Source organism: Leopardus geoffroyi, chromosome A2, assembly GCF_018350155.1.
Source record: "Leopardus geoffroyi isolate Oge1 chromosome A2, O.geoffroyi_Oge1_pat1.0, whole genome shotgun sequence".
Lineage (NCBI taxonomy): Eukaryota > Metazoa > Chordata > Mammalia > Carnivora > Felidae > Leopardus > Leopardus geoffroyi.
In genome coordinates this window covers 3,405,332-3,418,005 of record NC_059331.1, presented here as the reverse complement: position 1 = coordinate 3,418,005, position 12,674 = coordinate 3,405,332, and positions in this window count along the sequence as shown.

Sequence of the window (12,674 nt, the reverse complement as noted above, 5' to 3'; positions counted from 1 at the left end):
CTGGGCAGCATGCAGAGAGGAGGTTGGGAGGGGCGCACAGCACCCATGTTGGGTCTGGAGGAAGGGGGGGCTGTTAAGTGAGTTGGGGGACACAGTGCGGACAGCGCAGGGAAGAGATCTCCCATGCCCCACCCACCCCCACTCACCTCTCTCCAACCTGGGGCCGTTAGATGCGCCTGCTGCCCGAGCCCCCCTTCCCCAGCTGTCACCTAGCGCCCCGCCCCCCCCCCCCCCCCCGGCCGCGCCCGGGGGACAGCGCCGCCTCTGTGTCCAGGCTCGCGGGGCCAGCCGTCCTCGAGGCCTGCCAGCGTTGCCCAGAGACCGGTGGGCAGCAGGCGCGCTCCAGCCCCCTGCGCGCAGACCCCCGCCCGCCCAGCGCCCCGCACTCGGATCCGGGACAATGGGCAGGGCAGAGGGGAGCCGGGCAGGCGGGGCTGGGGGCCTTGGGGGCCTGGGAACGAGGCGGCTGCGCAGAGAGGGGGGCTTGAGATCGGGCCCCGGGGGGCTCCGAGGGCGGGCGGGCGGGACAGGAGGGGGAGACTTGGGGAAGGGGGCGGCAGGAGGGGCGGGGCCTCGGAGAGAGGAGGGAGGCGGAGCCTAGCCCCCTCTCCCACCACGGCCGCCCCCTGTCCCCGGCCTCGAGGCTCGTGCCGGGAACAGGTGTGTGGGGGGGGAGGGGGGGTTCTGAGGGCAGGAATCAGGGACACAATCCGTTTCGGAAGTACAGCGACATGGGCCCTCTCCGCTATAAATACGGACACAGCTGACTGGGGGGGGGGGGGATACAGCCCCAACCTGAGGGGACCCGCAGTCTAGGGGGGGAGCTGGTCGGTGGGCTCGTGGGGGTCAAAGGCTGTGCCGGAGGCACCCAGGCAGCCAGGCGGGTTAGGGAGCCGGCGGACGGGGAAAGGTCTGTCGCACAAGGTGCCACCTGAACAGGACTAAAGGCGAATCGGGAGGGGGTCGGAGGAGGAGGCAGAGAGAACAGCCAGTGCAAAGGTCCTGAGGCAGGAGCAAGAGCCCCCGGCCTGCCATCCCAGCTTTGCTGTTCTGACCTGGACAGGTGACCGTCTCTTTCTGAGCCTTAGTTTCACAGTGTTTAAGGAGAGGGCTCGGCGGGGCCCATGGCACCCAGCGAGCGCTCCATAAATATTTGCCACATGTTGAAGGAATGGAGGCCCGGAGGACGGTCGTGAAAGACAAGGCTCAAGGCCCCTGTCTGGGGGTGGCTTCGTGGGGGCGGCGCATGACCTCCTTTCCTGGCCAAGGTGCCCCCTTCCCCCGGGCCCCTCCTCCCTGGCCCACCAGCCCTCGCCAGCTGTCCCTCCCTGTGTGTGTGGCCTGTGTCTAGAGCAGCCGCCTGTTCCGGAACACCTGATGCCTTGCTTCCCAGGGATTTCAGACGGGTAGATGCACGGAAGTTCAGCTGCCACGCGGGCTTAACCCTGGAGCCTGGGCGCCGGGTCCTCAGAGGCCTGCCGCCGTCCCTCTTGACCCTGGGGACGCCCCTGGCACTGCTCCGACCTCAGCTCCAAAGACCCCACTTCAACTCCTAGCTCTGGGGCCTTGGGAAGCGAGTCCGCGTCTTTGGTCACAGCCACCACCAAGGGTAACAACAGTTCGGGGCGCCTGGGGGGCTCGGTCGGTTAAGCGTCCGACTCCGGCTCGGGTCACGATCTCGCGGTCCGTGGATTCTGTGTCTCCTTCGCTCTCTGTTCCTCCCCGGCTCACGCTCTGTCTCTCGCTCTCAAAAATAAATAAAGATTTTTAAAAAATTTTTTTGAAACGACAAATGAGGCAGGCAGCCTCCCCAGGGGAACAGCTTCCCATAAGCCCGCCTCATTTTACAAATGGAGAAATTGAGGCCCCCGGAGGTGAGGTCTAGACAGGGTCTCTGCCCTCTCGTGGCCATCCGTGGACACAAAATAAGAAAACAAGGAATGACTAAAATAATTTCAGATCATTGTAAGGGCCAAGAAGAAAAAAAAAAACAACACAATGAAAAGCAGTAACCGTCTGGGGGCATCAGGGAGGACCTCTTGGAAGAGGTAACATCTGGGCTGAGACCTGAAGAAGTAAGAGCCCCTTGGGGGCAAAAAAAAAAAAAAAAAAAAAAAAAGGGAGAGGGCAGAGGGAACAGTATGTGCAAAGGCCCTGAGGTAGGACGGTTCCTGGCATGTTGGAGGAACCACGAGGAGATCCAGGAGGCCGGAGCAGGTGAGCCAGTGGCAGGGAGGGGGAGCAGGGGAAGGTGGGGAGAAAATGGGGAGCATGGAGAAAAGTTTGGATTTTATTTCAGGGGCACTAGGGAGCCAGGCGAGAGTTGAGAGTGAGCAAGTGAGATGATCTGATTTCACTTGCACAAAGGTCCTTCTGGCTGTCCTTTGGAGAAGATGTAGCCGGGGGGTCCCCGGGGGACCGTGGAGGTGACTGCAGTAGTCCAGGAGAGCAAGTCGGGAGCTCTGGACTCTGAACCCCTTCCCCGGAGTCCCTCCCCCCACCTGCCTCCTCGCCCCCCACTTTTTGGGGGCTCAGCTCATATCACCTCCTCCAGAAAGCCCTCCGGACTGCCCTGGCCAAGTCTCAAGTACCAGCTTCGACCCCGCCGACGTCCCAGTGCTCCGCACAGCCCAGACGCCCCGCATATTCCCTGAGAGGAAGAAGGAAGATTCCAGGTTTCTGGGATCCGAGGATTCTGACAGCCCCGTCGCCCTCACTTCTGGGCTTAGAATCTCATCTTCACCTCCCGGGGGGGGGGACCGGCCCCAGAGGTCCTCCTCTCTTCTCAGTCGCCCGGCAGGGGAGGGAGGTTGAGCCCATTAGGGGAAACCGAGTAGGGGTCCCTGGGGCTGGGGGGCGGGGGGTGGGGGGTGGGCTTTGGCCCCGCGACTGGAGTAGGAGCCCAGCCGGGAAAGATCCAGAGTGGGAGAGAGGCGAGCCCGGGAGGGGCTAGGAAACTCTATTTTTCCTCCTGCAGCTGTATTTATAGATTCCCTTTGATGTCCCAGCGGTTGGCTGACCTGGTTCTCGGCTGCGGCGGGAGGAAGACAGGTTCTTGGAGCTGCTTCTCGGAGCTGGGCAGGGGTGGGGGGGGCGGGGGGCGGTGCCCGGGCGCAGAGAGCCCGGGTGTGTGTGTGTGTGCGCGGTGACCGGGCCCCTGGGCTTGGGAGGGGGAAGGCCGCGAGCCAGCCTCCGTTTCCCTGTCTGCAAAAAGGACTTCTATCGAGTGTCCCCATGGCCTCATTTGCATGAAATAAGCCACTCCATAGGAAGAAGACACACAGGGTGGGGGGTACCTCGGCGGCTCAGTCGGTCAAGAGACTGACGCTCGATTTTGGCTCAGGTCGTGATCCCGGAGTCCCGGGATCGAGCCCTGCGTCAGGCCCTGTGCCGACAGTGCAGAGCCTGCTTGGGATTCTCTCTCTCCCTCTCTCCCTGCCCCTCCCCGGCTCGTGCTCTCTCTTTCTCAGTTTCAAAATAAATAAACTTAAAAAAACAAAAACAAAAACAAAACCAGAAGACACACAGTGAGCTCAAAATACGTGTTCCTGCCGCTACTGTTGGATGGATTCGTCCACCCTGGGAATCATAGAACCTTGCTGTTTTCACATCTGTGAAATGGGGTCAACAATCCTTGAGGGGGGCTCCTGGCCGGCTCGGTCGATGGAGCGGGCGACCCTCGATCTCAGGGGTGTGAGTTCGAGGCCCACGCTGGGCGCAGAGATTACTCGAAAATACGATCTTTAAAAACACCAAAGCCAACGCTTGAGAACTCAGAATCTCGCTATAAGACAAGTTCATTCGTAGGAAGGCTCTAAACGCGGTTCCAGGCACATGGGTGGGGCTGAGGATGCGGTAACTGTTATTACTTTTTTTTTTTTTAATTTTTTTTTTCAACGTTTATTTATTTTTGAGACAGGGAGAGACAGAGCATGAACGGGGGAGGGGCAGAGAGAGAGGGAGACACAGAATCGGAAACAGGCTCCAGGCTCTGAGCCATCAGCCCAGAGCCCGACGCGGGGCTCGAACTCCCGGACCGCGAGATCGTGACCTGGCTGAAGTCGGACGCTTAACCGACTGCGCCACCCAGGCGCCCCTCTCTCTCTCTAAAATAAATGAACATGAAAAATAAAAAAAAAAAATAGAAAGACAGAGCGTGAGTGGGGGAGGGGCAGAGAGAGAGGGAGACACAGAATCCGAAGCAGGCTCTGGGCTCTGAGCTGTCGGCACAGAGCCCGACGCGGGGCTCGAACCCACGAACCGTGAGATCATGCATGACCTGAACCAAAGTCTCAACCGACTGAGCCACCCAGGCGCCCCCTCATTTGTCATCAAATTTACTATTTCCCTTGCCGGTTGACTCCTGCCATCATTATGCACATGATGCTAATTGTGCAAGTTTTATGTAAATGATGTGAGTATATATTCTCCCCCTGCCATCCCCCCGCCCCGCCCCCGCAGCCTTCACCCCCAGAAGTCCCCACTGGCCTTGGGGACCTGGAAGCTGGGACATGAGTCTCAGCCCAGGGCCACCTGGGGATCCACACTCAGGGGAGGGGAGGGGAACCCAGAGATACGGGCAGACTGGGACAGAGACTGGAAGAGAGAGAGAAGGTGAGGCGGGAGGGCATGGCAGGGGCCTCCTGCCACCCCCCCCATCCCCACCCCCTCCCCTCGCCACACGCTTGCTTCGCAAGAGTCACCTTCTGCTGTCACCCCCATGGCAACCTGTTGGAATCTTCTGGAAGGGGAAACTGAGGCTGGACGAGGGCAGCCACTGGCCTCACGGCAATTCCAGGGCAGGGCTGGGATGAGAACTGGTCCATTGCTCTGTTGGACCCTGGAGGCAAGGAAGTTTCCCTGACACCGGGACCTTCCCCGGGCAAAGGCCCTGAGGCAGGGGAAAGCGGTCCCCAAAGCACACAGTGCCCTGCACGACCTGCCCCCTCCCCACACCCCCCCCACCATTCCCTCCTCCCTCTTTCCCCCCTCAGTGCCTCCTGCTCTGGAGGCTCCAGCCAGAGGCCTCCTCTAACAGGTCAGGCATGGTCCTGCCTCAGGGCCTTTGCACTGGCCGTTTCACACCTCCCCCTACCTGGAACTCTCTTCCTCCCCATATCAGCACGACTTTTCCCTCACTTCCTTCAGGTATCCGCTCAGAAGTCACCTCCTTTAGGAGTCTTCCCCTGTCCCCCTGTTTAAATCCGCCCCCCCCCCCGCCCCGACCCTCCCCATCTTCTTTCCTTGCTTAGTCTTTCTCTTTAGCAACATCTGGCCCAGAAGCGACTTCACCCATTTCTACTGCTTCCTACGTCAGCTGCGCAAGGCTAGAGATTTGTCTGCTCTGTTCGTTGCTGGGCTCCCAGTGACCAGAACAAGCTGGGCACCCGGCATCCAGTAGGTGCTTAATAGACGCTCGTTACATAAAATAATCTTCCCTCTGCCAGGACAGGGTCTGGCTCTGTGCTGGTCACCGAGGGATCCCCGGCAGCGCTCGGATCAAGTTAGCTGGCTAAGTAGAGGTACGAGGGTCAGGGCCCCCGGGCTTCCTCTGCCTCTAAAGACCGTGGAGGTTTTGCGACCGGGGCAGAGGCCATCCTGGGGGGGGGGGGGGCGCAAGCGCACAAAACGTGTGAGCTCAGCACCCACCCACGGCACCTCCATACACTGACGTCAGCATCACTTGAGTCGAGAGCCCCGGTGGCAATGACCGAATTGCCACTAGCTGAGGTCATTCACACACACCCTCCGCTGTCGCCCGTCTGCTATTTTTCTCCGTGACAGTTTTGATTTCCTTCCTTTCTTTCTTTCTTTCTTTCTTTCTTTCTTTCTTTCTTTCTCTTTCTTTCCTTCCCTCTTTCTTTCTTTTTCTTTCTTTCTTTCTTTCTTTCTTTCTTTCTCTCTTTCTTTCTTTCCTTTCTTTCTTTTTCTTTCTTTCTTTCTTTTTCTTTCTTTTTTCCTTCCCTCTTTCTTTCTTTCTTTCTTTCTTTTTCTTTCTTTCTTTCTTTCTTTTTTCTTTCTTTCTTTCTTTCTCTTTCTTTCCTTCCCTCTTTCTTTCTTTTTCTTTCTTTCTTTCTTTCTTTCTTTCTTTCTTTCTTTCTTTCTTTTTTTCTTTCTTTCTTTCTCTTTTTCTTTCTTTCTTTTTTCTTTCTTTCTTTTTTTTTTCTTTCTTTCTTTCTTTTTCTTTCTTTCTTTCTTCCGTTCTTTCTTTCTTTCTCTTTCTTTCCTTCCCTCTTTCTTTCTTTCTTTCTTTTTCTTTCTTTCTTTCTCTTTTTCTTTCTTTCTTTTTTTCTTTCTTTCTTTCTTTCTTTCTTTCTTTTTCTTTCTTTCTTTCTTTCTTTCTTTTTCTTTCTTTCTTTTTCTTTCTTTCTTTTCTTTCTTTCTTTCTTTCTTTCTTTCTTTCTCTTTCTTTCCTTCCCTCTTTCTTTCTTTCTTTCTTTCTTTTTTCTTTCTTTCTTTCTTTCTCTTTTTTCTTTCTTTCTTTTCTTTCTTTCTTTCTTTCTTTCTTTCTTTCTTTCTTTCTTTCTTTCTTCTTTCTTTCTTTTTCTTTTTCTTTCTTTTTCTTTCTTTCTTTCTTTTTCTTTCTTTCTTTCTTTCTTTCTTTCTTTCTTTTTTTCTTTCTTTCTTTCTTTTTCTTTCTTTCTTTCTTTCTTTCTTTCTTTCTTTCTTTCTTTCTTTCTTTCTTTCTTTTTCTTTCTCTCTTTCTTCTTTCTTTCTTTCTTTCTTTCTTTCTTTCTTTCTTCCTCTCTTTCTTTCTTTCTTTCTCTTTCTTTCCTTCCCTCTTTCTTTCTTTCTTTCTTCCTTCCTTCCTTCCTTCCTTTCTCTTTCTTTCTTTCTCTTTCTTTCTTTCTTTCTTTCTTTCTTTCTTTTTTATCGTGGTAAACTGTGCATGACGTAATATTTACCGTCTTAATCATTTGTAAGTGTGCTGTTCCATGTTCCAACAGAAACCGTCCCCATGAAACGTTGACTCCCCACCCCCCACCCCATGCCTGGCTCCCAGCCGTCTACTCTCTGTCTCTGTGGACGGGACTCCTCTGGGGACCCCCTGTGAGTGGGGTTGCGCAGGGTCTTCCCGCGTCTGGACAGCGTACTATCCTCAAGGTTCGTCCACATGGTAACGTGTCAGATTTTCCTGCACAGAGCACCCCCCTTCCAGCCCTGGCTGGCTCGCTTCGGACGAAGGGCAGCTCACCGCTCCATTATTGGTTTGAAAACGGGTTGACAAGATGGTTTTCGAGGAAAGAGAACAGGGTGGAAAGAGCTGCCCTGTCCCCCAAAGTGGCCAGAGAAGGCCTCTGGGAGGAAAGAAACACTGGCCAAGCGCGCAAGGATCTCCCCAAGCAGAAGGGGCAGCAGGTGCAAAGGCCCTGAGGACGGACCGAGCGCTGTGTGTTCACTAGCCTGGGACACAGAGCCCAGGGGAGGCATAGGGAGATTTCGAACAGGAATAATGTGACACTTTTCCCCCCTCCCGTCAGGGGACGGTGCACCCGTGCCCTCTCTGTGCCTCCGTTTCCTATCCACAGCCAAGGACAGACCCCGGGAACTCACAGGTCCCTGGTTCCCTCCTCACTTCCCGCTTCTGGTGACCAGGGTGTCCCCTGCCTCATTTGCACATGAAGCCTTGGGGGAGGGGGTCCTCTGGGGGGGGAGGATTTCACCGGTTCTGGGCTGAGGAAGTACTTAGAATTGCTGTAACTTCCTCGCACATCAGGCCGCGCATCCTGTAGCTTGTTTCTAATGTGTCCTGCGTGCGCGCGCGCGCGCGTGTGTGTGTGTGTGTGTGTGGCACTTTTAGCCCCTGTCGGACACAGCCAGCGACAGCCCCTGGGTCCAGGGGGCTGGAGAGGGGGTGTCTGGCCGGGCAGCCCTCAGCCAGTCCCCACTGCCTGCCTGGCTGAAGGCTTACTGTGCGCCCAGACCTTGCACACAGCCTCTGTGGTGGCCGAGGGGGTCTTGGGCAAACTCTGGGGCCCGGTGTCCTGGGTTCAAATCCCCGTCCTGGCGGAAAATGTGCAAAGTGCCTGGGGCCTACTGTGCACACTGTAGGTGCTTAATAAATGTTCCTGTAATTATTATTTCACTGGGTACCCCTCCCCCGCCTGAAGAGGTGACCTCCTGTTGCCCTATTTTGCTACTGAGGGAATCAAATGACCCTGGGCTCCCTGCTGAATGTCAGTCCCCCACTCCATACGGTAAGAACAGGTTCAGAGAGCTCCTGGGCCCTCATTCATTCATTCATTCGTTCGTTCATCTGTTCAACACACTTTGTCGAGTGCCTACTGTGTGCCGGGCCCTGTTCCAGACCCCAGGGACACAGTGGAGACCAAGGTTGGCTAACTGGCAGGGGATGGGGGTGAGGTCGGAAGAGAAAGAAAGAAACAGAAAGAAATGCCATCAATACAAAGCACAGCAAAACAACCACAACAGAGAAAAGGGAACTGATTATTTTGCTTTATTTCTTATGGTTTCCCCTTCAGTGGGATTTCCATTTTTCTTTTTATTCATTTTTTTTTTTTTTTTAAGTAATCTCTACACCCAACACAGGGCTCGACCTCACAACCCCCAGCTCAAGAGTTGTGCGGTCTACCAGCTGAGCCAGCCGGGTGCCCTAAGGGTCGTGATTGTTTAGATGGAGACACGTGGGGCCGCGGGGGAACATTTGAGCTGAGACCAGAGTAGGTGGGGGAGGGAGCCATTCAGAGATCTAGGGGCAGAATATCTCCACCAGGCAGCAGGCATAGCATGTGCAAAGGTCCTGAGGCAGGACTGTTGGGGGGAACAGGGAGGAGGTTGGTGTGGCTGAAGCAGAGTGATGGGGGGGAGGGCCGAAGGAGGTGGGGTCTGGGAGGGCACTTTGGATGAAGGGGGCACAGGACGGGGTCACGGCCCAGGCTCCCGGACATACACCAAGACAGAACTACCACAGGGTCCTTCCCCCTGGCTGCCCTCCGCCCTCCAGCCCTCTATGCGTGCGCCTGTCGCCGAGGTTTCTGGAGACCAAGCATTTGTGGAGCACCTACTGTGTGTCAGGCACTAATTTCTAGGCAATGGGGATTCGGCAGGGAGCAGAACAGTGCTGGGGGGCGGGGGGGGGGAAGAGTGTACAACATTTTGTTGTGAAAAATACAATGAAGAAAACCAAAGCAGGGTAAGAGGACAGAAAGTGATGGCGCAGCTGTAGACGTGCAGGTGACATCTGAACTGAAACTTGAAGGGCGGAGCGTAGGCGCGTAGGCCATATTGGAGATCTGCGGGGACAATATTCCAGGCGGGGAGAACACAAGTGCAAAGGCCCTGGGGCAGGATGGGCTGGGTATAAAACTACACCTTCAAAGACCCACCCAAGCCCTTGACAGCTACACCCCCCCCCCAACATTTCAGAGCGGGGCTGCCTCCGCTTCCTCCTCAGAACTTCCGGATGACAGTGGCACCCAATGGGGCTGAAGAAGCCAAGGAGGGAGGGTCTGTGCCCGGCTGGGGGGGGGGGGGCCCAAACGGAGGGCAGGGAGTGGCCACCAAGAGCCCGCTCGTTCAAGTCCAAGTGCGTGACCCCCAAGTCGTTTGCCTTCCAAGCTAAGGGGTCCCTGAGCCCCCCGGAATCATTAAAAGCACGGGGTTCAAGTTCCAGCTCCGTTTCCTGGCTGGGTGGCCTCCCAAGCCATTCCTCTCTGGGCACCAGATTCTCCCAGCTCCTTCAAGAGCCTGGAGGGTGTTTGAACTTGGGGGAGGGTCCACAAGAGGAGCCCCAACCCACCCCGCCCTGCGTGGGGGGCAGGGGGCAAAGGGCAAGGGGCAGGGCCATGCCCCACCCCCAGGCGCACGGGGGCGCGCGCGCGCGCGCGCACACACACACACACACACCCCTAGCCACCCACCGTGGGTTCGAGGCGGTTAGCTCTGCGGAGGGACCAGCTGGGCGGATTTAGCCGGCGCATCTGCCGCCTGAGCAGCTGCCGTTCTGGGGGGGCTGGAGGGGGATTTGGGACGAGGGAAAAATCTGTCCGAGGAGAATCGCGTCTGCGCTGCCCAGCTGCCGCCTCGGGCTGGGGGCGGGGGGACACCCCGAATCCGCTCGGACCCCGGCCCCTCCCCGGCCGCGGCCACCCCCACGTGCCTCTGGGGGAGGGGGCGTCGGGGAGGCCCTGACGTCACGCGCAGCCTCGGCCAATCGGAGCTGCCCTTTCCGAGCCCCCGGGGGATTCCCGGGGGCCCCGAGCCGCTAACGGGGGCGCGACCCGCCAGCGACGACCCCCTAACCCGGGTTTAAAAGAGCGCCCGCACCGGGCTGGGGAAACCGAGGCCGGGACCCGCCGGGGGGGGGGGGGAGGGCGGGGCGGGGGGGAAGCGAGACCCGGGCGACCTCTCTGAGACGCTGCCCTCCGGCCCGGCTCCGGAGCGGCCCAGAGAGGGGCAGGGACCGGCGGGAGTCACACAGCGGGGCGGCGAGGCCGGGAGCGCTCAAGGGGGGCGCGCAGGCAGCCCGGCGGCGTCTCCCTGCCCCGCAGGCGCCAGGCACCAGGCCAGCCTCGGCCCCAGCCCATCTCGGGGGCCCCCCAGGCCTCCTGGGCCCCTCCGCCTCTCCCCCGGCCCCCTCGGACCCCGGGCTGCAGCCGGGCCGCGCTGGGAAGAAGGTGTCGAGGTCCGCGGGCGCCGGGCAAAACCCGCACTGGAATCCGCCAGGGGTCGGAGCGGGACGGGAGCGCAGCGCTGCTCTACCCGGCGGCTCAGGCGGAGAAACTGAGGCCTCGAGGGGCAGACTTTGCTCAGAGCAACCCAATTAGCAGGGTGTTGCTGGTGCCCGTGACCTCGGGCGAGGCCCTTCCCCTGCCCGGGCCTCCCTAGCTCCCCCGGAGGGCAAACTGTGGACTTCCTGCCACCCCCTCCAGGTCAGGGCTCAGACAGTCAGGAGCCCAGGGCTGGTGGGGGAGGGAGCAGCCGGCCTGACCTTGCCCTGGTCCAGAGCATGAAAAACCCATTCATGTCCTCCCAGGCCTGGGTGGCAGCTGAACCGGCCTGCGGGGGTGGGGCCTCCCTCAGGGCCTTTGTCCCAAGCAGGCCCCTCTAACTAGTATAACCTTCCCACCCCCCACCCCGCACCCCATGTGCATCGCCAGATCTGTCTGTGGTCCTTCTGTGGCCCCCAGATCACCCCCTCGTGGTCCTCCTGGACCCTCCCCCGGTCACAGCGCCCCCGCCCACCTCAGCCTGTATCTTTACCTTGAGTTCTGCCCCCCCCCCATTCTTCCATGCGCCCCTCCCCCAGTCTGAAGGTAGGGGAGAACCTGGCATACAGTAGGTGTCCAATAAATGTTTGTTGAAGGAATAGACTGCAAAGGAGTCCAGTGGGGCCAAGGCCACGGGGTGGGCATAGATAGTGGAGTGGAGGTGGGACCAGGGTGCAGAGCCTGGGGGCCAAGCTGGGGTGCTGAGCTTAGCCCCCTCGCTTGTCGGGCAGGCTATCTTCCCAGGCGGGCAGGACACAGGGGTAGGGCTGGTGGAGAGCAGGTGCCGGCTGATTTGCCTGGGACTCGGGCTCAGCCGGAAAGCGGGTCAGGGCAAAACCACTGGCAGGAAGGCCTGGCGGCCTGCGGAGGCTTGTGGTCTCAGGGATGGCCCCCTGGCTCGTCCCTGGGCTAGGGGACCTGGAAAAGCTGGGTTGTCTCCACAGATGCCAGGGAGGCCGCAGGTTCCCCGGGACCCAGTGTATCCTGAGAAGTAGGGTTCAAAGTCTGAACCCCACTGCCCTGCCGCGTGCGTGGCCAAAGGGAAGCCACATGCCCTGTCCGAGGCAACCCCCCACCCCCACCCCAGGCTGCTGGGAGCCAGCGAGGGGACAAAGTGCGTAAGGCGCTCAGTAACCAGCAGCAAGAGAGGTTATGCTTTCCTCTCGTCCCTGTGTGACGTCAGGCAAGGTCCGTGACCTCTCTGTGCCTCAGGGGGCCATCTAGGGCGGCCTCGTGGGGCTTCCATGAGGAATGAATGAAATGATTTGTTTACTGGTCTTTCGGAAGAGGCCAGCGCGCTGCGTGTGTGTGTGTGTGTGTGTGTGCCCAAGAAGTGTCCCTAGATAAATACATAATAGCATCAAACATTTATTGAACACCTACTTTATAGCGGGGATGCCAGAGGGCCCAGGACAGCACACGACCCAGTGGGGGAGATATACATGTCACACTCGCCCCCCCAGAGGGTCTCTTGCTGTCCTAAGGTCACAGAGGGTCAGGGAGTCCTCCCAAACCGAAAGACGGGTTTGTCTCGGAGTCCTGAAGGCAGGGGGCGGGGCGAGAGTGCTCCCCACCGACTCAGGGAGGCCTGCAGCCCCCGGGAAAACCCTTCCGGGACCAGGCCCCATGGGCGCTGGACAGAGGGCAGCCCGTGCGCCAGGATGCGGCCGGCTCGCCCAGGTTCAAGTCCTCGTTCTGCCAATTTCTGACTGGGTGACCTTGGCCGAGCCGCCTTCCTGTGCCTCAATTGCCTCACATGTCCACTGGGGGTTGTTGAACATTATGCCTGTGGGTTGAATAAATGACCTCATGGATGAGAGGGGCCCTGTAGACCAAGGGGTTCGTGATACCGCATCACCTCCATCATCCCCTTGGGTCTGATTGGGGATGGATCCCGGAGACGCGAGTCTGGCCAGAGCGCACGAGACCAGGGAGTCGGAGGGG